The 21,593-nt window shown below is 56.6% G+C and overlaps 1 protein-coding gene across 2 annotated transcripts in view; it reads left to right on the top strand.

Annotated features, from left to right (window-relative positions):
* The window catches only part of SCUBE1 (signal peptide, CUB domain and EGF like domain containing 1), a 128,762-nt gene that overhangs the window by 22,766 nt on the left and 84,403 nt on the right, over positions 1 to 21,593 (top strand). The gene's annotated exons all lie outside the window — the stretch shown is intronic.

Below are 21,593 nucleotides of genomic sequence, written 5' to 3'. Positions count from 1 at the left end.
AATACATATATTTTTAAAACAGTTGTGTAAAACTTATGAGTAACGCAAACTTTCTGGGTCAAATTGGGGAAACGTAGGAGCACAAGATAAAACTGGAAAGTATCTTGGTTACTCTGGTGTGTTTGCCTTCAGGCGTCTCTCTGCAGCCAGGTGTGGTTACACTGTAGTTGTGATCAGGTGCCTGGCCCCTGTTATCACCCTTTTCCTAGTTGCCTCATAGTTTGATAAGTGACTAACAACCCGGGGCTGCTGTAACAAAGTAACAGCTGAGTGGCTTAAGCTACAGAAATGTATCCTGTCACAGTTCTAGAGGCTAAAATCTGAAGTTGTGGCGTCAACAGCGTTGGTTCCTTCTGGGGGCTTTGAGGGAGGACCTGTTTCATGCCTCTCTCCTAGCTTCTGGTAGCCTCAGGCTTTCCTTTGCTCGTAGATCACATTCTCCCTCTGTTTTCACATTGTCTTTGCTCTCTGCATGCCTGTCTCTGGCCAAATGTCCCCTCTTTCTAAGGACACGGTCATATTGGATTAGGGTGTACCCTACTGACCTCGTCTTAACTTGGTCATCTGCCAGTCACCTGTCTCCGGAAGGGGTTACTTTCATCGGCACTGGGAGTCAGGACTTCGCCATCTTTGGAGGGATGTAATTCAACCCATAATAGAGGTGGTTTGCAGCCTGTGGCAGGAGGAACGTCTCCTGGTAGAAACCACGTGGTCCCAAAGCAGATGCCCCGGTCCCCCAAGCCCTCTTCTGCTACCGGCTGCTGAGTGACCTGGGGAACGGTGGCTGGAGCTTAGAGGGTAAGACCGTGGACTTGGCCGGAGTGTGGTGTGGCTGTGAACCCATTCTTAACATCTCTGAGCCTCAGTCACTTGTTGGTAAAGGGAGGGTGTGAAGAGCAGCTGTGTCACACGCTGCTGTGAGCAGAAATTGCGATCGTGCCCAGACGGCTGAGAAGTGTGCCTGTCCCAGGGCTCTCAGTCCTCAGAGTGGTTCCTGTCACCATGACTGCAACAGGGGTAACACGCTGTCTGCCTCACTAGGTTGTGTGTGAGGATAAAATGGTGCAGTGAAGTGGCTGGCACTTGGCGAGTATAAATTGTCAACAAACGAGCATTAGTATTACCGTAGGTGACTCAGCCACCCTTTTGTGGTTGGACGTTGAAATTCCTTGCTTGTTTTGTTTGTTTTTACCATCAGAATCCAGAGGTGATTCTGGGCATAAAACTTTTTTTCTTGTTTCCCCAACTGTTTCCTTAGCAAGTCTTCCTGGAACTACTGGGTCAAAAGGATTATTTGGACTTTTTTTTATGGCTTTCGATGCCGTGCTTCCTGGAAGGGCTCAGTAAACCTTCCATTGTGGCAGCTGGTTTTTTGGTGTATGGCATAGAAGCTGGACATCCCAAGTGCTCCGAAACTTCCAGAGTTAGTGGTGTATTCGTCTTCAGTTCCTCTGCCTGTTTCTGTTGAATGCATATTGGATCTCAGATGAGCTTGTTATGGGAAACAGATCCATAAACATGTAATTACACCCCCAAATAAGTGCCAAAACGGAGGTCTGGACTGTTAAAGCCCAGAGGGGTCTGCGAAGAGCTATCCCTGCATGGGGTTGGGGGGTGGCGGGGCCTGACTCCTCAGGGGGACTGCATCCAACAGGATCTCCAAAGGTAGGCGAGCAGTTTACTGGGTCAAGGGCAGAGCCTGCGTGGAGAGCTGTGGGTGGCCCCTTGAGGCTGGGCTGGGGGGGGGCGGGGTGGGCGGGGTGCTGGGAGGAAGAGCGGGAGGTGGGGCTGCCACGGCAGGCAGAGCCTTTGGTGAGATCGCGGAGAACCGAGGCTGCACAGCGTTCATTGTGCCGGACGCCAAGTTCAGTGCTGTTCAAGATTTCTCTCCTTTAATCCTCCCAAGAGCATAAGCATTTAACTTTCCTAGTTGCTCGCCCCTTTTTTCAGATGATAGAGCACATTTCAGAAACTGATTAGTCCGTGAAAGCAGAGCTGACGGTCTCTGTGGAGCAGCAGGCAGTATCCCCAGTGGTCAGGAAGACGGACCTTGGGAACTGCCAGTTCTGGGCTCAGATCCTGGTTCTGCCAGTTATCAGCTGCGTGACCTTTGGCCTGGAGGTGATACTCGCCTCCAGGCCTAGTTTCATCACCTGTAAGACAGAATTCGCAGTCCTCTGTCTGGCACGGCTCTTGCGAGGACTGAGTGGGATCGTGGATGTCAAGCATCTTGAAGGTGCCTGGCACCGAGCACACAGACGTGATGGGCACCAGGCTGGTCATCAGCTTGCGGACCAGATGTATTGCGGTGGGCTGGTCTGACGCCCCCGAGGCCTTGTGGGGGCCCGGCCTGCCGTCTGCAGCCCCCGGGCAGTCACCTGTTTGTAAACACCCTTGTTCTTTTTTTTTTTTTTTTTTTTTTCCGGTACGCGGGCCTCTCACTGTTGTGGCCTCTCCCGTTGCGGAGCACAGGCTCCGGACGCGCAGGCTCAGCGGCCATGGCTCACGGGCCCAGCCGCTCCGCGGCATGTGGGATCTTCCCGGACCGGGGCACAAACCCGCGTCCCCTGCATCGGCAGGCGGACGCTCAACCACTGCGCCACCAGGGAAGCCCATCACCCTTGTTCTTGGCTACGGCAGGTGTACCCAACGCCTCCAAACTAATGGAGTCTGTGCAGGTCTTTGTTTCAACAGGATTTTCACGGTGGATTCTTTTTACACTCATCAATTTAAGGAACTGGGTAAGACTCCACCCACCCCCGCCTCCGAGCACAGATTGCAACTTCCTACAGCTCTAACTCACACATACGGCAGCCGACAAAAGGCTCTCTCTGTTGCTCCTCTGCTTTTAGCTGGGGCAGACGCTTCCCGACAGACCTCCTTATGTTTGGGCTTTTTCCTTCTCAAGACAAAACTCCGGCTCTAGAGAAGACAGGCCTTGGCTCCCACTGGCTCCAGCCCCGCCTGACCGCGTAAGCTCTCAGAGCCGCAACTCCCTCACCCATAAAACGCTGAAAAAGTACCCAGCACAGTGTCAGGATCGTGGAGGCTTATAGACACTGGCTGAAACAAGTAACACTGTACGAGGAAGCTGGACTTGCAGTTGGAAGATGTGACCCACATTCTGTCACCACCACTCATGCGTTCTATGTTGGAGACCAGTTACTGACTCTCCTTGTGTCAGTGCCCCTAACTGCAGAGCGGGTCAGAAATGCCTGTCTTGGTGTCACTGTGACAATTAAATATGAAAGTAGACCTGGAGAGCTGAACGTACTGATGTGAAATTCTCCGCGGGTGCTGGGTGTTGCAGAGGTTTCAAGCCGGCAGCCCACAGCCCTCCTCCAGCCTGTAAACATGTTTGGTCTCTCCCCACCATGTTGATGATGTGACCGTGACGATGGTGGTGGTGATTGAATTATTTGTCAACATTTATAAATCAAGGGGGTGTCACATAAAAATCAATATTTCCAGCACCGTTCCTGCTTGGCCATAGTCACCCAGCCCGACTTTGTGGGACTTGGGCAGGGGTGCATATCCCATGTGGTCCAACGTGGAAGTCATCACGAAGCTTCAAACTAGAATATGTTCAATCTTTTCTACCTTGACAAGTGTTCCTAATGACTTGGAAGGCTAGACTGGAATTGAGAAATCTAGGACTCCTTGGAGTTTTGTGCCAGAAAGTGGTAGCATGGGCAGTGCCTGCTCTCCGCCCCTTCTTCTCACCCCTGGCTCCGTCCTAACCTGAATGTGTAAGCTCTGACCATTTGCCCCCAGACCACCTTCCCTTTGGCTTGGTCCTGTTATTTGTCCCTCTGAGAAGAGACAGACTTGGGCCATGTGGACAAGGAATTTTGGGGTCTCAAATAGGTGTTTGTGTTCCAGGTGCCATGACCCCCTGTGGACTCCTTACTGTATTGGAAGGGCTGCAGCCACAGGAGGGGCAGCACAGGGACCCTCAAGGCATTGAGCCAAGAGCAGGGGCACCTCTTGCCCACGTCTCAGTGTGGTACCAGCCGCAGCCGGCAGGAGCCGCACCATGGCTGCCCCCTTTGGAGGGTGTGTGTACGTTCCCGATTGCTGCACTCCCCGCCATTCCCTGTTGCTCACAACCTGTAGGTCATTTAACTGCCTGCTCTGTCTCAGTAGGACTTGTGTTCACGCTGCCTGATGAAGCTTCCAGCACAGGGCCTGCCCTCAGTGGGTGTTCGGTAGGGGTGAGAAGCGGACTGAGTGGTGGCAAGTTTCTGTGTTCTGCATTCTCGCTGCCTTGCGCGGTCCTGACCGTCTCTGGCCAGTCACTCTGAGCCCCACTCCACAACCCATCACCCGTCAGGGACAGTTAGGCCTGTTTGCGTCTCCCGTTGTTTTGTCTCCAAGTCTGGGTCAAAAGTCTCGTCCGGTTGTAACATTCCGCTCTCAACCACCACTGAATTCCTTCGGGATGGTGGCTGGAACCGAGCCTGGTCAGCACAGTCTGAAAAGCATTCTGAGCTAACTAGGAGAAATGAGGCTGATGGCTGAAGGGTTATTTTCTTGCCTGGGTTTTCACAGTCGAACCTTTTCTCTTTTTTTGAGCAAATGAGGTTATTTTCTTGTGGAGATGGCTTGCCTGGGACTGTGTCCTGGAGGATGGCCAAATCTGTCCTCTGGGGAGTAAAACCCTGTTTCTATTTGACATCTTTATTGAGGAATTTCTCAAATATAACAGAAAATGACACCAGAGGGAATTGAAACCATGATGAGATCCTTGCTCAACCCCAGATGACTGCTTTTAGCATTGTAATGACTTGAAATAGCAGTAGTTCTGTTTGAAAAATATTATTCCAAACTCCACGCAATTGGACATAAGAGCAATGTTTAGGCTAATAGAATAAAATTTTTTTCATCTTAAATTAAAACCAGCAGTGGGTAATTTTTTCCCGACTCCACAAAGCAAGGCTCCTTTCTCCCTAAAGCCATTAGTTCACTTAGCCAGATGTTTTCTGCGACCCCAGTCTTTATCTTGACTTACTGAAAAATACGGTTCTCAAGTTGCCCACAGTCTGAATTTCGGACTTGCTTCTCAGCACTTTTTCCCCTGATGAAGAGGAGTCATCTGGAGCCAGGTTCAACAGAACAGTTGTTTTGTTAACCGGATCGCTACGTTCCCGTTAACACTTAGGGAGCACCTACCGTACGCCCGGCCTTGTGCTAGGTAGTCAGCTTCTCTTAGGTGAGATGAGGAACTTCGGCCGCACCTCTGCCGTGCACCTGGAGTCGCCCAGGATGTCGTGCTCACGTGCCGTCGTTCAGTTCTCACAGCATCCACAGGCAGAAGCCATTAGTATCCCCTCTTTACAAATGAGGAAACTGAGGCTCAGAGAGGGAAAGTGACCTGTGTAGGGTCACACAGCCAGGAAGTGGTAGGGCTGGGACCAGAGCCCAGGTCTGTGCGTTTGCCAGTTCAAGCCTGTAAGCCGCTGCCCGCCCCTTGCCTCATGGCACCCGGAACAGAACCAGCTCCGGGAGGCTGGTCCGGATCAGGGAGGGGCTTCCTTCACTGGGGGTTAGATGTGCCCTGCTCTGAGTTTGAGAGTCGCTGAGAAACCCTGGCGTCTGCCAAGCCAGGCTGGTGGGCGGCGTGCTGGAGGGCGTGAGGGCGGCCCCTGCTCCAGAGGCTTCCCCCAGGTCTGCCCTGCCTCCCGGGCCGAGGCAGGATCCGCTCACCCCTGAGCTGCTTTGGGGCACTGTCTCACCCCGTGTGAACGCGCGGAGCCCTGTTGTTACTGAGCCCGCTCGTGTGGCTCCCATCACTTTCACGGGAGCACCCAGTTCTTCTGCCCGCCGGCTCACGAAGCCCTCAGGCCAGGGTGCTTGCTGCCAGCCTCCTCTCCTCACCTCTCATCCTTGCCCACCTGCACCCTCTGGCCCGGCCTTCCTTAAATCCACACGGTCCTCCTACCCTTCCCTGCTGTTCAGGGCTGCTCCCTGAGACCCCTCCCCCAGCATGACCTGCTGAGGTCCTACTTGTCATTCGAGACCCAACCTCCACCTCCCTTTGCTCCAGAGTCTTCTGTGACCACGTGGTACACACCTGCACTGTGGCTCTGCGCTGGGGTCCTCCCTTCTTCTCCTGCAGGCAGAAGCTGTCTTGTTTATCTCGTCTTCCTCCTCTGAACCTAGTGTGGTGTCTGGCATATCACAAGCACATAATAAACATTTGTAGAATGAATGAATGAATGAGTTTGAAGAGGGCCCTCAAGCTCAGCACACTTCTGTGCTGGGCACATAGCAGAGATCCAAGTGAATTAGATGGAGCATGTGTCACAGGACTCCCAGGTTCACGAGAAACACAGAAATGTTCACGCTTCTAATGACAGGTAGAAAGGGCTATATTCGCAGTGACACAAGCCTCCAACCTAGTATTCATCCATTTGTTTATTCAGAAACATTGTTCTGAGCACCTGCCGTGTGCCAGACCTGGTTTTAAGTGCTGAAGACACAGTGAGTGGCGACCAAAAGCACCCAAGCACCCGCCCTAGGGAGGGGGGAAGACAGTGCACAGGTAAACCCATAACTCAGTAGAGTAAGCTCAGTCAGGTCAACTCCAGTGAAAAACAATAAAATAAGGTGATAGAAAGTGATGGAGGCAGGATGACAGTGTTGGAGAGGGTGGCGTTCCTGTTACTGTTGCTGCATAAAAACCACCCCACACTTAGTGGCATAAAACACCCTTTGACTCTGCTTGCAGGTTCCGTGGGTCAGGAATTCAGACAGGACGCAGCAGGGACGGCTCTCTGAGCTGCACGGTGTCTGGGGCCTCAGCTGGGAAGACGTGAGGCCAGAGCTGACTTGATGGGGGCTGGACTCATCTGGGGCTTCTCTGCTGGCGTCTAACGGTCGATGTTGGTTGCCAGGCAGAACACTTACGGGCAGCCTCTTGCGGTCTTTCCACATGGGCTGGTGTGGGCTTCCTCACAGCATGGCCGCTGGGTCCCAAGAGAATAAGACACAAGTGCATGGAAGCTTTCCAGTCTAGTCTCAGAAGTCACTTTCACCCAGCTCTACCTGTCAAGGCAGTTACAAAGGTCCATCCACGTTCTTGGGGGGTGGGCACTTGGGGAAGGGGGCCTCAGAGAGGAGGAGGAAGCTGCCCTGTGACGATCTTGGGAAGACCTTCCCTCCAGGCAGAAGGGGAGGACAGAGGCGGCGGCCCGAGGTGGGGACAAGCTGCGTGAGTTTGGGCACAGGTCACTGTGCCTGGAGGATCTGGAGGGAGGGAGAGGGTCTGGAGACGAGGTCGGGAGCGGGCAGGGCCAGGTCATGTGCAGCCTTGTGGGCCCTAGAAGGGAGTTGGGATTTTATTCTAAATTAGTTGGGAAACCACGGGACATTTTAACCAGGGACTGACATTTTAATTAAGAGATTTGCTTTCTGACTGCTCAGTAGAGAATGTGTTACCTGGAGTAAGAGGCAGAGACCCCTGTGGCGATTTGGGTCAGAGATGTTGGTTGGCCAGGTGACAGTGGTGGCAGTAATGAGAAGTGGTTGAATTCATGTATGTTTTGAAAACAGGGCCAAAATGAATTGATGATGGACTAGATGTAAGAAGTGAGGGGAAAAGAGGAATCGAGACGGACTACTAGGTTTTGTTTGTTTGTTTTGTTTTATTTTGTTTTGTTTTTGTGGTACGCGGGCCTCTCACTGTTGTGGCCTCTCCCGTTGCGGAGCACAGGCTCCAGACGCGCAAGCTCAGTGGCCACGGCTCACGGGCCCAGCCGCTCCGCAGCATGTGGGATCTTCCTGGACCGGGACACGAACCCGTGTCCCCTGCATCGGCAGGCGGACTCCCAACCACTGCGCCACCAGGGAAGCCCTGGACTACTAGTTTTTTGCTCGGAGTTACTGTGTAGCTGTGCTGCTGCGGCTGAGACGGGGAAGACTGGGGGGTAGGACGGATTTTGGGATGGGGAGCGGGGTGGGCTAAGAGTCTGTTTGGCCAAGTTCAATTTGAGATAATCAGTAGTCATCTGAATGGACATGGTACACAAGTTCAGAGGTCTGTGGGGTAGTCAGGTCTGGGGTTCGGGGAGAACGTGAGAGCCTAGAGCTTCTAAACGGCGTCAAAATCCAGAGCTCTTAACGTTCATTCGTTTCATAAGATTCCACGAGCACCTGCCCGGTGCCACGTCCTGGGCTGGGAGCTCGCAGTTGGGAGATGGATGACGTAGTCCCGGCCCTCAGGAAGCATCGGGACTCGGCCTCCCCAGCTTTGAGTCCTGGATCTGTCACTTAACTGTGTGACCATGAGCAGGTAACGTCACGTCTCTGGGCCTCTGTATCCTCGTCTGTATGGCGTGGCTAACAGCAGCGCTTATTCGACGGGGGTGACGCAGAGACCAAATGAGATAAGCTTTGCAAGGTACATGCCTGGCACATGACGAGGGCTCAGCAGATGTGAATTACCTAAGTATCACTCATTCCTGGTGTGCAAAGTCAGAATACTTTTTAAAGAAAGTGGATGTCCTTTCTGAGCTGGTGAAGAGGCGGGGGGACGAGCCTCGTCCCCGAGCTGGGGGTGAAGCTCAGGGGACCGTTGGGGACTGTTCCTTGTGTTCCACACGGTGCTCACCACCCTCCCGGCTCAGAACCCTCTCCTTCCTCCTGCACTGGTTCCTGTGCACTCATCCATCGGCATGGGTCACGTGGCATCAGGGCTTCTGATCCCAGCTCTGCCACATACTCATTTTGTGACCTTGGACCCTTGCCCCCTCTTTCTCAGTCTCAGTTTTGTTTTCTACAAAATGAACATGATCCCTGCCTGGTAGGATCAGATGTGCAGGTGACACCACAGGGCACCAGGCAGAGGGAGAAGAGGAGGAGAGGATCCTGGGAGGCGGCAGCCGGGCCCAGGGGCCGGGCTGCACACGTGGGAGGGAAGCACCGCAGAGGCCCAGATGCTCCGCGTCGGCGCAGCGGTCACAGCTCTCCCTGCGCCGGGCTGGTCCCTGGCAGGATGAAAGGGCCGCGCTCCAGGCCTTTTGAAGGCGCCCTCTCTCATCCTGGAGGGCAGCTGGAGACAATGTGTTGCTGCCTTGAACCCCTAACGCAGGCTCGAGTTGCCTCTGTTTATTTGTCTTCATACTTCAACAGCTCAAATGCATTTCTTGCTGGGAAAAAAAAAATGCGGAACATTTTAATGTAAAACTAAACAGCTTCGGACAGTCCTATACTTACTCCATAAACGCCAGTATTTTTCAAGGTAAACTGGAGAGGTTTCTTCCTGTTCTATTTACGCCCTCCCCTCCCTGCTTTTCCCTAGTCTGGCCCACATTCAGGTGGTCTAAACACGCTTGGTTGGAGGGATTTGCTGTCCGAGGACAAGTTGGATTCAGACTTGCTTCTCCTCCCAGCTTTTTACAACTGTTGATCTGATGGAAATTCTTTGGCTTGAAGAAAAGAAACACACGGGACAACAGTGTGCATCTTGGTAAATGGGCTTCCTTCCTTCCCCAAATCACCACAGAACCAGGGAGATCCCGGAGCAGGGAGGGAGGTGGATGGATTGAGACCCAGGTTTTGTTTTGGGGGGTGGAGTGGCCTCCTCCAGCCTCATGCCTGCAGCCAGCTCGGGACCGGGGGCCGGGGGAAGGGGTGGGGCAGAGCAGCTTCTGTAAGAAGCAGGCGAGTGCTGGGGGGAAAGGGCAGTGGGCCAGGAATCAGGCTCTGCGGGCCATGGACTTGCTGGGGGACCTTGGGAAACTCCCTACCTCTCTGTGCCTCAGTTTCCCCATCATCTGTGAAATAGGGATGGGATTTGACCAATGGTTTTGAGATTTCATGGGGTTTTGTTTCCAGCAGCAGAACCATTTGTTTCAAGCAGAATCATACGGTGGTCACACTACTCTGCTGAAATGGGAGGCAGGACTGGCAGGGATGAGAGCCCTGCGCTCCATGGAGCCCCTCCCTACTTCTGCAAGGTCCCTGGGGCCAGGAGCACTGTTTGGAACCCCTGTTTGGCCTGGCTGCTGTGTCAGAGCCCTCCTCCCTCCAACATCTTGTGATTCGATGACTTGGTGGCCTGGAGTGTCCTCAGGGACAATGGCCAAGCTCCTCGCCCCTACCAGCTGCAGTCCCTGTCTACTTCTTTCTCAGAACTGTAATCTCCAGCATGGCAGACAGCTTGCGTTTCCCTAAATGGTACCCCGCTTTCCTGCTCTGGCGTATCCTTACACCTGCTCTTCCTTCTGCCCGAATCACCCCTCTCCGTGCTCTTCATTAGTGCTTTTTCTTTGGCTGACGCCTACTTGTCACAACTCAGCTCGGGCATCAGCCCCTCCAGAAAGCTTTCCCTGAGTTGCATACCCTTCCCCTGGGGGCCTACAGCCCCCTCAGGCTGCCTTCTGCCTCAGCACTGAGCTCCTAGCTTGTCCCTGGACACCAGGGGCGGGTCTCTGCTGCCCCGGGAGGTCCCGGAGAGCCCTGCTTCAGAGTGACTTAGCCCTGCGCTCCTGGGCCCAGTGCAGGCTGCTTGGTGTGATGGCAGGATGGGTGGTTGGCCGGTGAAGCGGGCAGAAGGTTGGCTTCTGACTCTCCAGGAGAGCGCGGTCTGACAGTGGGGCGTGCACAAGCCTGGCACGGGGGCAGAGCTTCAGTGCTCTCAGAACTTCTGAGCTCTGCGTGGCGGTAGCAGGGGCGGGCAGTGGGGGGCTCTTAGCAGCCCGCGTGACTGCAGCCCCCCGTGGCTGGCTGAGCTTAGGACTCCCCTGTCCCTGTCCTCACGTCCAGGCCCAGCTCCTTCTAGCCTCTGCTGTAGATGAGGGGAGAGCAGGGACTTGGAAGCAGACGCATCAGCCTTGGCTCCCAGCTCCCTTCCTAGCCGTGCTTCGGGGCCAGCACTTCACTGTTCTTACCCCAAAAAGAGGAGTGATGATGTTCCTGGGAGGGAGCTGTAGACATCAAGCAAGGTGGTCCGTGTGGCTGCGGGGAGGCACCCAGCGGGCGTCAGGAGCCTCCCCTTCCTGCTCTCCCTTTGGTTGCATGTTCAGGTCAGAGACCACATCACAATACGAGGCGGCCCTTCCCACTGGTAGGACTGTGTTGAAATGTGCCGTCAGTCGCCCTGTGGCAGCCTCACCTTTGAATAGATCTCAGTTTGGTGACCTGGGGAAGAAGTCCTGCTCTGTCCCAGGGCAGAGAATGCCAAGTCCATAAACAGCAAAGAAAAACACCCAGTTGCAGAGCACAGGCCAGGCGAGCAGACACGTTCCTTCATCTTTGTTTGCAGTTCATATGCCAAGGGCTGGGTCAGAACTCAGAGAAATAAACAGAAAATAAGTGTCTTGTGAAGGCTCTTTAAAAATACTTCACCACCAAAACATATGCCCCAAAGCAGCACTGAACCGTGTGCCTGAAAAGGGGCATTGTCGACGCATACGTGTGCCCCAGCGTGTGCAGTGCGGTCCTTCCTCTGCCAGTAACCTTGCTGACTTTGGAGCAGTCTGTGCCCTGGCTGGTGGTGGGGTCACCCCGGACGTTGGCCGGGCCTGGCTGCCTCTGCACAGATGCTGCAGCGACCGTCCTTCCCCACCGCCGACAGGCTGTTTATAGTGGCCATTCGCCACCCCCACGCCTCGCCTGCTCCAGCCCCCTCCCTGGATCTGCCTCATCCCAACCACATGCAGCTGGAAATAGACGGGCGGGCAGTGAGGGCTTGCACCCGGCTGGCACTCCTTGTTTGTTGGAAGTAGGTGGCCATGGTGGCAGCCTCCCAGCTGCTTGGTATGGGGTCTTTTTTTTGGTTTGGTTTGGTTTGGGGTTTTTTGTGTTTTTTTTTTTTTTGCAGTACGCAGGCCTCTCACTGTTGTGGCCTCTCCCGTTGTGGAGCACAGGCTCCGGACGCGCAGGCTCAGCGGCCATGGCTCACGGGCCCAGCCGCTCCGCGGCATGTGGGATCTTCCCGGACCGGGGCACGAACCCGTGTCCCCTGCATCAGCAGGCAGACTCCCAACCACTGCGCCACCAGGGAAGCCCGGTCTGGGGTCTTTAGTAACCCCTCAGGTGTTACCTTAATGGTGGGAGAGGATCCCACAGGCCGACTTGCCCTGCCCTGGCTTACGTGCTGGCCGCCAAGGGGTCAGATGCCAGTGAAGTCGTCTGGATGAGCCTTGGTGGAGGCCTCTCTGAGTGGGATCCTCCTGGGGCCCCTCTTGCCCTTGGAGGAGTCTGGGGTCCTCAGCCTGGCAGCTGGCTTCTCGGGCTCTGGGCTCCGCCTGCCACTCCAGCCTTGCCTTCTCTCCCTGTGAATACGAAGCCTGTCCCCCTGCGCTCTTGCTTCCTCCCACCTGGAGAACGTCTTCCCTTGCCTGTCCCGAGTGCTCTAGTCCATCCTTCTGCACCTCTTCCCCGGCCTTCCCGGCAGCCTGACTGGGTCCCACCCCCGCCCTTGGACCGACCAGAGTCACGGTGCTCGTCACGCAGAGTTGAAAAGGTCTGTTTGCTTATCCATCTTCCACAAGTGTAATAATCACACAGAAACACTCAGAGAAATCGATAGAAAAGACAGAAAATAATCCCCCCATTAGCTCGCCACCGCAACAGGTCAACAGCCTTCGTGTCCTCATGTTCTTGCCCGATACCATCTGTGTGTAGAGCTGACTATATGGTTATGATTGTGCATTGGTGTTTGTACGCCGCTTCCCCCCGCCCCAGAAGACTTTTTCCCTCTTGGTGTGTAATCACGTGGCTGGGGTGTGGGACTGGAGTCAAGAGTCCAGGATGTGGAGGGCCTGGCGGCCTGTAGGCGCTGAGTGAGCGCTGCTGGTGCTGTGGCCGTCCGGATGGGGGAAGGATCTGTAACCTCGGGGTCAGCAGCTGACCCCCTGAGTGCCCGTATCTGCCAGGTCAGGGGGTCCAGAGACGACTTAGCTGTGCCTGGCACTCTCAGGGAGGTCTAGGCTCTGTGCAGAAGTACTCCCAGAGCGGCATCCTTGTTGTGATGAACACTGCACCGAGTCCTGGGGGGAGGGGGGAGGGAGGGGGGCCATCTCACCCTGCCAGCAGTAAATGAAAGGTCACCAGGTGGGGGTGGAGGTGGGGTGAGGGCAGCAGGGAACAGCCGCCGCAAAGCCTAGAGGTGAAAATCCTCGGTCAGGTGGGAGAGTGGGCTCAGGCGTGGACAGTGGTGTGGGCGATGGAAAAGCCTCGGTCGGGTGGGAGAGTGGGCTCGGGCGTGGACAGTGGTGTGGGAGGTGGTGGCCTGTCAGCAGAGCCACGCGTGCCCATTGCTCTCTGAGCCTGAGATCTGGAGATTGAAACCTGCAGATGTAGGAGCGGCAGGGAATCACCTCTGGCTGCATCTTAGGCACGTCAGGTGCGAGCCTGGTTCCTAGCCCCTCCTTCGACAGCCACCAGGGCCCTACGTGCTACTCCAGCTTCACCAAACCCGTGCAGGCGCACACACACACACACACACACACACACACACACGGCAGGCATCCCACGCCCAGACACACCTCTCCCCGCGCTGGTCCTCGTGCAGTTTAGGGAGAGGCTCCCCTGCCTCTCAGCTTGGTTCCTGATCCCTGGTCTTACCTGGTCTTACCACTTCTCTCCCCCTGGTCGGGCGGCTCCCTGAGGGCAGGCCTTGGCCTCATGCCCACTGCCTATCCCCTGCCTTGTTGAGTGAGTGAATGAATGGATAGGCACACGTGGCTAATCCCAGTTCTCTCGGGGAAGACGTGGGCATTAGAGAGATGACTTCAGATGAGACGGCTGCTCGTGCAGATACACTCTAGGGCGGGGAAGTCAGCAAACCGTGTGCAGAGTCACAGGGGACTGACGGGGAACGATGAGAAGTAAAAAAGCTTGTGGCCTTTGCCCCGGAATACCACTTCTGGGAATCCATCTGGAGGAAAAATCCCGAAAATAAAAAGGGCTACGGCTACCCAGACATGTCCCTCGCAGGGGAGTTTACTAATGGGGTGGAAGAGAGACAGCACACCGAGGTGGGAGGGGGGTCCCTTACGGCCTGGACAGCGGCAGGTGAGAAGGGCGGCCAGGACTGAGCCCCAGCATGACAAGGGCACTAACTCAGCTTTCAGTGAAGAAGGGTGGGACGGTCACGTACAGAGTGATCTGTTAGCACTAGCAGAAACTCAGGACGTGAAAAAAGGCCGAAGTACAATATGTTCATGATTGGGGTTGTAGCTAGAGTGTAAATTTGTTGATCTTTTGTTTTCCGCTGTTTTTCAAAATTCCTTGTGAACTCAAATTTTGGAATAATAAAAGTCTTATTGGACAAGTGATAGGGACCCACGCTAAGTTCTCGAGGGCAGGAATGCTATGGAAAGGTCATGTCACAACCTGGGCTGGAAAGGGGCGGGGTAGGGTGGGGCCAGCCATGGGGAGGCACACGGTCCTTCCGGGGCTTCAGCCAGCCCGGTGCTGCCTTTTCCACGCAGCTCCCTGGTGCCCACGTCAGCCTCCACCTCTGCCCTCTTCCAGCCCCTCTGCCTGCTACTTTCTTGAACGTGTCAACTCTATTGGCATAAAATCATTTCGCAGTCTTGCTGTGGCTGCCTGACCTACCCAGTGCCTGACAATGAGGGACTGCTGAGCGTGGGAAGAGCAGGCCGCCTCGCAGACAGCCAGGTGAAGGAGCCATGGCAGGCTGGGGCGGGAGCCCTGCCACTCACGGAGAGCTCCCAGAGCCACCAGTGGAGGCCACTGGCGGGAAGGAGGACGGGAACGGGCCTCCAGGAAGCACCCACAGTAGCCCGGTAAGTGGAAAGGCCCGGATTTTATACTCAGCAGCTTTGGAAGGTGGAAGGAAATGCTGAGTTTCATTGGGAAGATGTGATGCTTGAAGGTATTCAGAATTCCAGGCAGAACCAGTGGTGAGAAATTTGTGCTGGTAGCAAGGCATTCGACCTGGCCAGAGTCAGGCGTGATGGACCAGCCAGAGGACCTGTGTCCATCGGGGCGGCACGGGGAGCTCCTGGGCCCATCTTGAGTCTGTGGCGTTTTTCCCAAGGCAATGGGAAAGACGTACCCTCTGCCTGCCCCATCCGCAGGCCCGCGGAGGTCATCACAGCCAGCTGGGCCTGTTTCATTTCTGAGGATGTTCTCTAAGAATCCTGGCAGAGCATTTCCCCTTCTTTTCTTAGAGCGTCTTGCTTTGGTTCCAGGGTTTGGTGGGTTGGTTGGCTTTTGTCCCCTTCCCTCTTTCCAGTCCTGCATTCTTATCCCCATCAAAAGAAATTTTTAAAAACTCCAGTGCCTCCCATAGGTGTCCAACCAGGATCGTGTTTACAGCTGTGCTGTCAGAGGCCCGAGGGCGGGCAGACAAAAGCGTCCTGTTCCCGTGCTGGCTCCGTCACCCACACGCTGGTGACAGACGGCAGGCCGCTCACTGCTTGGCGCTCCTGGTTATAACGCTGCTGCTACTGCCCCGGGCTGAGGCCGAATGGGACACTGTAATGAGAGTGCCTGCACAGCAGGGGCTCCAGGAACGGGGGTTCCCTTCCATCTGCTGCAGCCTCCTCTCCTGCCCATGCTAGAGAGATTAAAGGAGGAGCTGGTCTTGCCATAGACAAAGGGCAATGAAGAGGCATTCAGCAGGGCATTCCACTGCCTTCAAACCCCCGCCCCCTCCACCCGCCCCTGAAGCACTACCCGGTCAGAATGGCTTTTCTTCAGCTGAAGACTTTGGTCCTCATACTGGTGAAAGCGCCCACAAAGCAGGAAGACACTTTGGGCTGTGCTGACTTACCAGGAGCCCCACGTGGCTCCGTTCGTTCACTGAGCCCCAAAGCTCACGGGCTGGCAGTGTTTGAGGGCATCTGTTCCCGCTCCACCCTGATCCTGCCACGAGCTGCCCACAGGCGGGGCTGTGCCCACCGCCACGATGGGGCTCACTGCTGGGCGAGGCTGAGGCAGGCAGGCCCACGAGCACAGCTCTTCTCCTGCCAGCTCTCACTCTACGCCCCAAGGACCCACCAGCCGGCACTCAGTGCCATCAGTCATCTAGAGCTGCCTCACTGGGCAGCCCCTCCGGGGCCACACAGCCCATCCCTGTGGGACAGGCCTGCAGTCAGGGCCTCGGGGCCAGAGCTGCCTCTCCCAGCCAGTTCTCGGTCAGTCACTCGGTCCGCAAACACGGATCATGTGCCCCGTGCACTGTTTAAAACCCTGAGGTACAGCCACACTCAAGATGTACCTGTTCTCAAAGACTCTGTATTCCCCGGGGAGACAGAGAAACAATCACAAGGCAGACGCCGTACATGGACGTACCCGGTGACTAGCAGGTGTTCTGGCTGAAGCCGCTGTGGGTTGCGCTGCCATTTGCCGAGATGCAGAAGGCTGAGGGTGGGACCGGGCTGTGCTTTGTTCTGCTCTGTTTTCTGTTGTGGGAAGTGGAGTTAGGAGTTCGCCGTGGGCCGTGTTCGGTGTGTCCTGCCTGTTGGACAACCAAGTACAGGCGCTGATCTCTGAGTCTGGAGGATGGTGGAGCAGGCAGGCCTAGAGGTTTGGGCAGTGTTGGCACGTTAAGTGGCTGGAAAAGCCATGGGACAGGGTGACATCTTCCAGGAACGGAGCCCAAGAGGAGCCCAGGCCTTGTGGATGTGGCCCCCATAGGTGCACTGACCTCCTGGGGCCTGGGGCCACCCAAGGCTCCTTTAAAGGAGGGATTGTCCATGAAGTCGGAAAAAGCGATCCCACAAGGGTCTAGTATCGAGAATTATATATCTTATATAGAACTCTTACAACTCAACAGTGAAAAGGCAAACAACCCCGTTTAAAAGTGGGCAGAAGATTTGAATAGGCATCTCTCCACTGTTAAGCAGCTGGTAGGCGTGTTCCCCCAAGAAGGGCGACTCAGGCGGTGAGCAGGCCAGAACCTACGTCAGGAGGGAGAAACTCCAGGAGCTGAGGCTGCTCTGCTGGGAGGCCGGAAGGCCGAGGCAAGACTGACCTGCCGTCTAAATAAATCAATTCAAAAAAAAAAAAAAGACTGAGTGCTCCCTTCGGATGCGCTTTGTTGTCGGTTTTCCAACTTGGGGGGGACTTTGCCATCCCCCAGAGGGTATTCCCGCCTGTGACCCCTGGAGCACTCGTGCTGGCTTTGCTCAACAGTTGTTAACGTGTCGGTGGCCTGCGTGCGCCAGACACTGTGCTAAGTGCTTCACCTCCGTTATCTTCTTAATTCCCAAAACAACTCCAGTTACTGTTATCCCTGTTTTATAGGGAAGGAAACCAGGGCCCAGAATGGTTAAGCACCGTGCCGAAGGCCACACAGCAAGTTACTTACTGAATCTTGTACCCCAGCTGGTGTGACCTGGGGGCCAAGAGCCAGGACCCGCAGGTAGTGGTTGCACGGGGACACCATGTAGGTTATTATAAGGTGGAGCGGCCGTCAGCTGGAGTTAGGCAGCAAACTCCTGGTCCTTCGATGTTCGTTGCTGCTCAGCCGTCACTGGGAGACCACAGGCAGCAGCTGGGATTGAAGGTGAGGCCCAGATGAGGGATGCAGTGACCAGACCCCACAGGCCAGCACAGCAGTCTCAACAGAGCTCTGGCCCGCCCTGGGCTGGCTCCTTGCGTCTGGGTGTGAGCAATGGGCATGCTGGTCTGGAAAGCTGACCCCACCAGTCATGTGCCTCATCTCCCAGCGCTGAGCCGGGACAGGCCCAGCCCAAGGGGCTCGGCATCAGAGCAGGGCTACGGCAGGAGACCCTGTGTCTCCCACACACAGCCGACCTGCTGGGGGGCCAGGAGCCCCAGAGAAGGCCCCAGCGGATGCCCGGACCAGGAGGTAGGCGGGTCCCAGGAGACTCAAGTCACACCTCCTGCCTGCCGTGCCAGCACCTCTGACAGCTCGGGGAGCGCCCTGGATCTGGGAGAACCCAGGCCCCAAAGCTCTAAGACCCATGTGTATTTCACCCGAAATCTAATCCATCTGGTTCTCATTTATTTACACTTAACCCATCAAATGCAATTTTGCAAGAGCCGCTCGATGGCCAAGGGGACTTTCCGCCTAAGCCTCCCTTCTGAAAGGAGCCTCAGGAGGGGGAGGGCTGGGGCCTCAGCCCCCGGGGGCCAGGAGGGCGTTCTCAGGGTTGGAGGTTGAGTTCGGTTTCTGAGATGGGCCAGTGCCTCTGCCTCTGTTCCCGGACCCGTGCTGGGAGCTGGGGTGCTGGGGCCGGGCACAGGGCCTGACACACAGTAGGCTCTTGGCAGCCAGGAGAACATGGGTGGGGTTCAGGCAGAACACAGAGTCTCTGTTTCAAATTGTGAGGCGTTCGTGGGAAGCACAAAGCAACCAAAGCTGTATCCAGATGTAATTTTTAGTTGTTACAAATAGCTGCAAACCTGGATTCTGGGCCCAAAATAGGACAGACAGTCAGCTATTAATAAAAACAAACACCGGCACCTTGGGCCAAGAAGCAGACCTCCTGGGCAAACCACAGGCCTGCCTGCAGAGGCCTTTCAGAAGCAGGCCGACCCGCGGCCCGTCGGTGCCGGCTCTGGGATGCCTTCTTGCTGGAAAACAGCCTCGTCCGTCCCACACACGGGCCCATCCCAGATAGGACCCTTCAGCAGCTGGCGGGAGTGGAGGCGGCCTTCTCCCTGTGAGTGGTGGGCACTGAACAGAAGTGGGCAGAAACCACAGCTGAGGTCCGTCTCTCCCGACCCCGGTGCCCGGACCTATGCTCGTGCAGGGCAGAGTGAGGCAGGGGGCACCTGACCCCGGACCCCTTGTTTGGACTTGATCTTTGGTGCCGGGGTGCTGTGTCTTGTTCCGACTAGAGTCGTCACAGTGGGCCCTGGGATTGCGAGGGAGAGACGAGAGGCCGGGCGATCCAGGAGCGTGTGGACGCCTGTAGGGAGAGGCTGAGGCCCAAGGCAAGGCTGTGCCCTGGGAGTAGAGGCAGGACAGACGGGCAAGGCGGAGAGGGAGAGTCACCAGGCTTGGTGACTGCTTGGGTGTGGGGCAAGCCCCCGGAGGGAGGGGGCTTCTTGGGCCAGGGTGGCTGGGAGGGGGGCGGGCAGAGCCAGAACGAGGCCCCTCTTTGGCCCTCCTGGGCGCCCTTGTCCCCCTCCCTCCCTCCCTCCCACCTTCCGTGTCCTCACTGTGCACCCGGCGTGGGGCCTCGGGCTGGGGAGCAGCCTCCCAGGAGCCCAGGCCATATGTCTTCACCCCAGACCACATGGGACGATCTGTTGCAGAGGGTGTCCCCAGCGCCACCAGCTGGGGCCCCCAAGGCAGCGACTGGCTGCCGTTCAGCTTCCTCCCCCTGCCAGCACCCTGGCCTGCCACCAGCAGCCCGACCCAGAAGGGCGGGGGCTCCAGCAGTCCCGGACGCAGCTGAAGACAGGTCTGTGGGAGACGTGGAAGGGAGAACGTTCTCCTGGGGAGGCTGCAGGCCGGGACCTTCCCAGAGGGTGACCTGGCTGGACCAGGCAGCCCACGATGAGCTCTGTGCCAGACCCTCACAGCGCTGGAGCCTTTGGGGTCCTTTCTCCACACTCCGTCCATCTCTTCTGCTGCCCGTTCAAAGGGTTTCCCGAGAGGAGCCTCCTAGAGTCTGCCCCAGAACCCCCGGGGCCTCCTCTCTGCTTTGTAGCCAGGTCCCTGTGCCGAGGAGCTCCCTGCCTTTTGGGAACGTTCAGCTGTGGTCATAAATAATGACGAAGGACCACGAGCTGCCAGCAAGATTCAGAGGTGGAGCGCTCCCCCGTCCCGTCCCACCCAGAGCTCGCTCAGGGAGCGTGGATCGCGGATCAGAAACAGGCTCAGCCTCCACCCGAGGCCTTGGTGGTTGGTGACACTCTGTCTTCCCCAGGGACTGTCCCCTCTGCCAGCAGGACTGGTGGGAGGGGGCCAGGAGGACCCAGACAGGGCTGGCTTTGTGAGAGCCCTGGGGGAATCTTCTTGAGGAGGGATGTGCAGGCCACAAAGCTTCCAGAACTCCTCTCCTGCCCAAGTAGCTGCAGCCCTTCCCCACCTGTGCCCCGCTCTGCACCTTCCACGAGACTTTGCTTCCGCATCTCTCACTTCTTGTTCTCCAGCCTCGGCTCCCATCACTTCCTCCACAAAGCCTCCGCCTCCACGCTTGGGTCCCACACGCCGCCGGCGGCTCGCCGAGCAGGGGCTTAACCAGTGGTATCACTTCGGGGAGTGGAGCACGTAGCGGGTACTCAGTGTCTGCGGAGGGAATGAGCAAAAGTGCTTCCAGTGGATTTCAAAGGCGAGAAGAACTTCTGCCTGGACCAGGAGGGAGAGGGCGTCCCAGGGAGAGGTGCACATGTGCGCGTGAAGGCATGTGTGATTGACGGGGGGGTTTCAGAGAACAGCGGGTGTCGGTGGGGCGGGCGGAGAGGTGGGCAGGCTGTGGAGAGCCGTGAATGAGCCCCTCGGCCTGCCCAGAAGGAACCGCAACGGCGCCCTGCTCCAGGGGACTGGCCTTGTATGGTAGAGCTCCCTGTCACTGGTGTGTGCAGCACATGTGTGCCCTTCAGTCTATCCCGCTCACTCCTGAGCACCCACTCAGCCCGACCCTCTGCTGGGTGCAGGGATGTGCAGGAGACTCTGGGCTGACAACAGCCCAGAGCAGAGACAGCATGGCCAAGCCCAAGGTCCGGGGCAGAGGAGGAAGGTTGTGAACAAAGGTCTGCTTGGTCTGGGAGCCAGCGGTCAGCAAATTCTGCCCGGCACCAGGAAGACTTTGGAGAGGAGGGAGCTCTTGCCCTGGGTTTTAGAGACGTGAGCACGTGGGCCGGGGGACGATTGTAAGAACAGATGCCCAGGGAGCTTACACTCGCCTCAAAGCATCCTCACTCAGAGAAGCACGTCATGGAAGAGTAGAGTAAGGGCTTTGGGTCCAGTCTCGCTGGGCTTCCCATCCCCCTCCACCGGTTCTAGAGCACTGGGCAAGTCTCTTCCCCTCTCAGCTTCTCATGTGAGAATTGGCTTGATAAGAATAATGCCCCCTGTGTGGAGCTGTTGTGCAGACGTATTAAGACAGTGCCTGAGCTCCCCAGCCGGGCCCTGGCCAGCAGTGAGAGCTATTATTTATGATGACGAGGCTGCCAGCCCCACCAGTCAACGTGAATACTCATGTAGGAGGTGGGGGGCTCCCACATAGGGGCCCAGCAGAGCATGGAGCAGTCAGTTCCCCAGGAGAGAAGGAAGAGGACCGCGTGCATCTCAAGCACTCCAGGAGGGCTTCCTGGAGGACACAGTCTGGGTCCTTCCTGTGGACGAGACCTGGGCACCCTCCACGGGCCAAGAGGCCGGGGGCGGAACTCAGGTTGCCCGACTCCCAGATGTAGGCTGTCTCCTTGCCACGGGGCACCTCGTATACCAGAATGTGCCAAGTCCGTGGGGACCAAGGAGCAGTGTGCGCCGGGCTTGCCCCAGTCAGGAGGGCCAAGGAGCTAATTGTTTCCCACAGTGCCTGCCGGGCCTGCTCCGGGCCTCCAGGGGAACCCAGTCTGTCCTAGGCCGGCGGGCAGGCATCTCAAGGACCCAACTGCTTCCGTTGGTACCGTTCAGACCTCACCGTGGGTCCCATGTGGAGGGCTGGGGATGCAGGGGTGTGAGGGGTATG

The sequence above is a fragment of the Pseudorca crassidens genome, chromosome 11, assembly GCF_039906515.1.
Source record: "Pseudorca crassidens isolate mPseCra1 chromosome 11, mPseCra1.hap1, whole genome shotgun sequence".
NCBI lineage: Eukaryota > Metazoa > Chordata > Mammalia > Artiodactyla > Delphinidae > Pseudorca > Pseudorca crassidens.
This window is presented reverse-complemented; position numbering and strand designations above follow the sequence as displayed.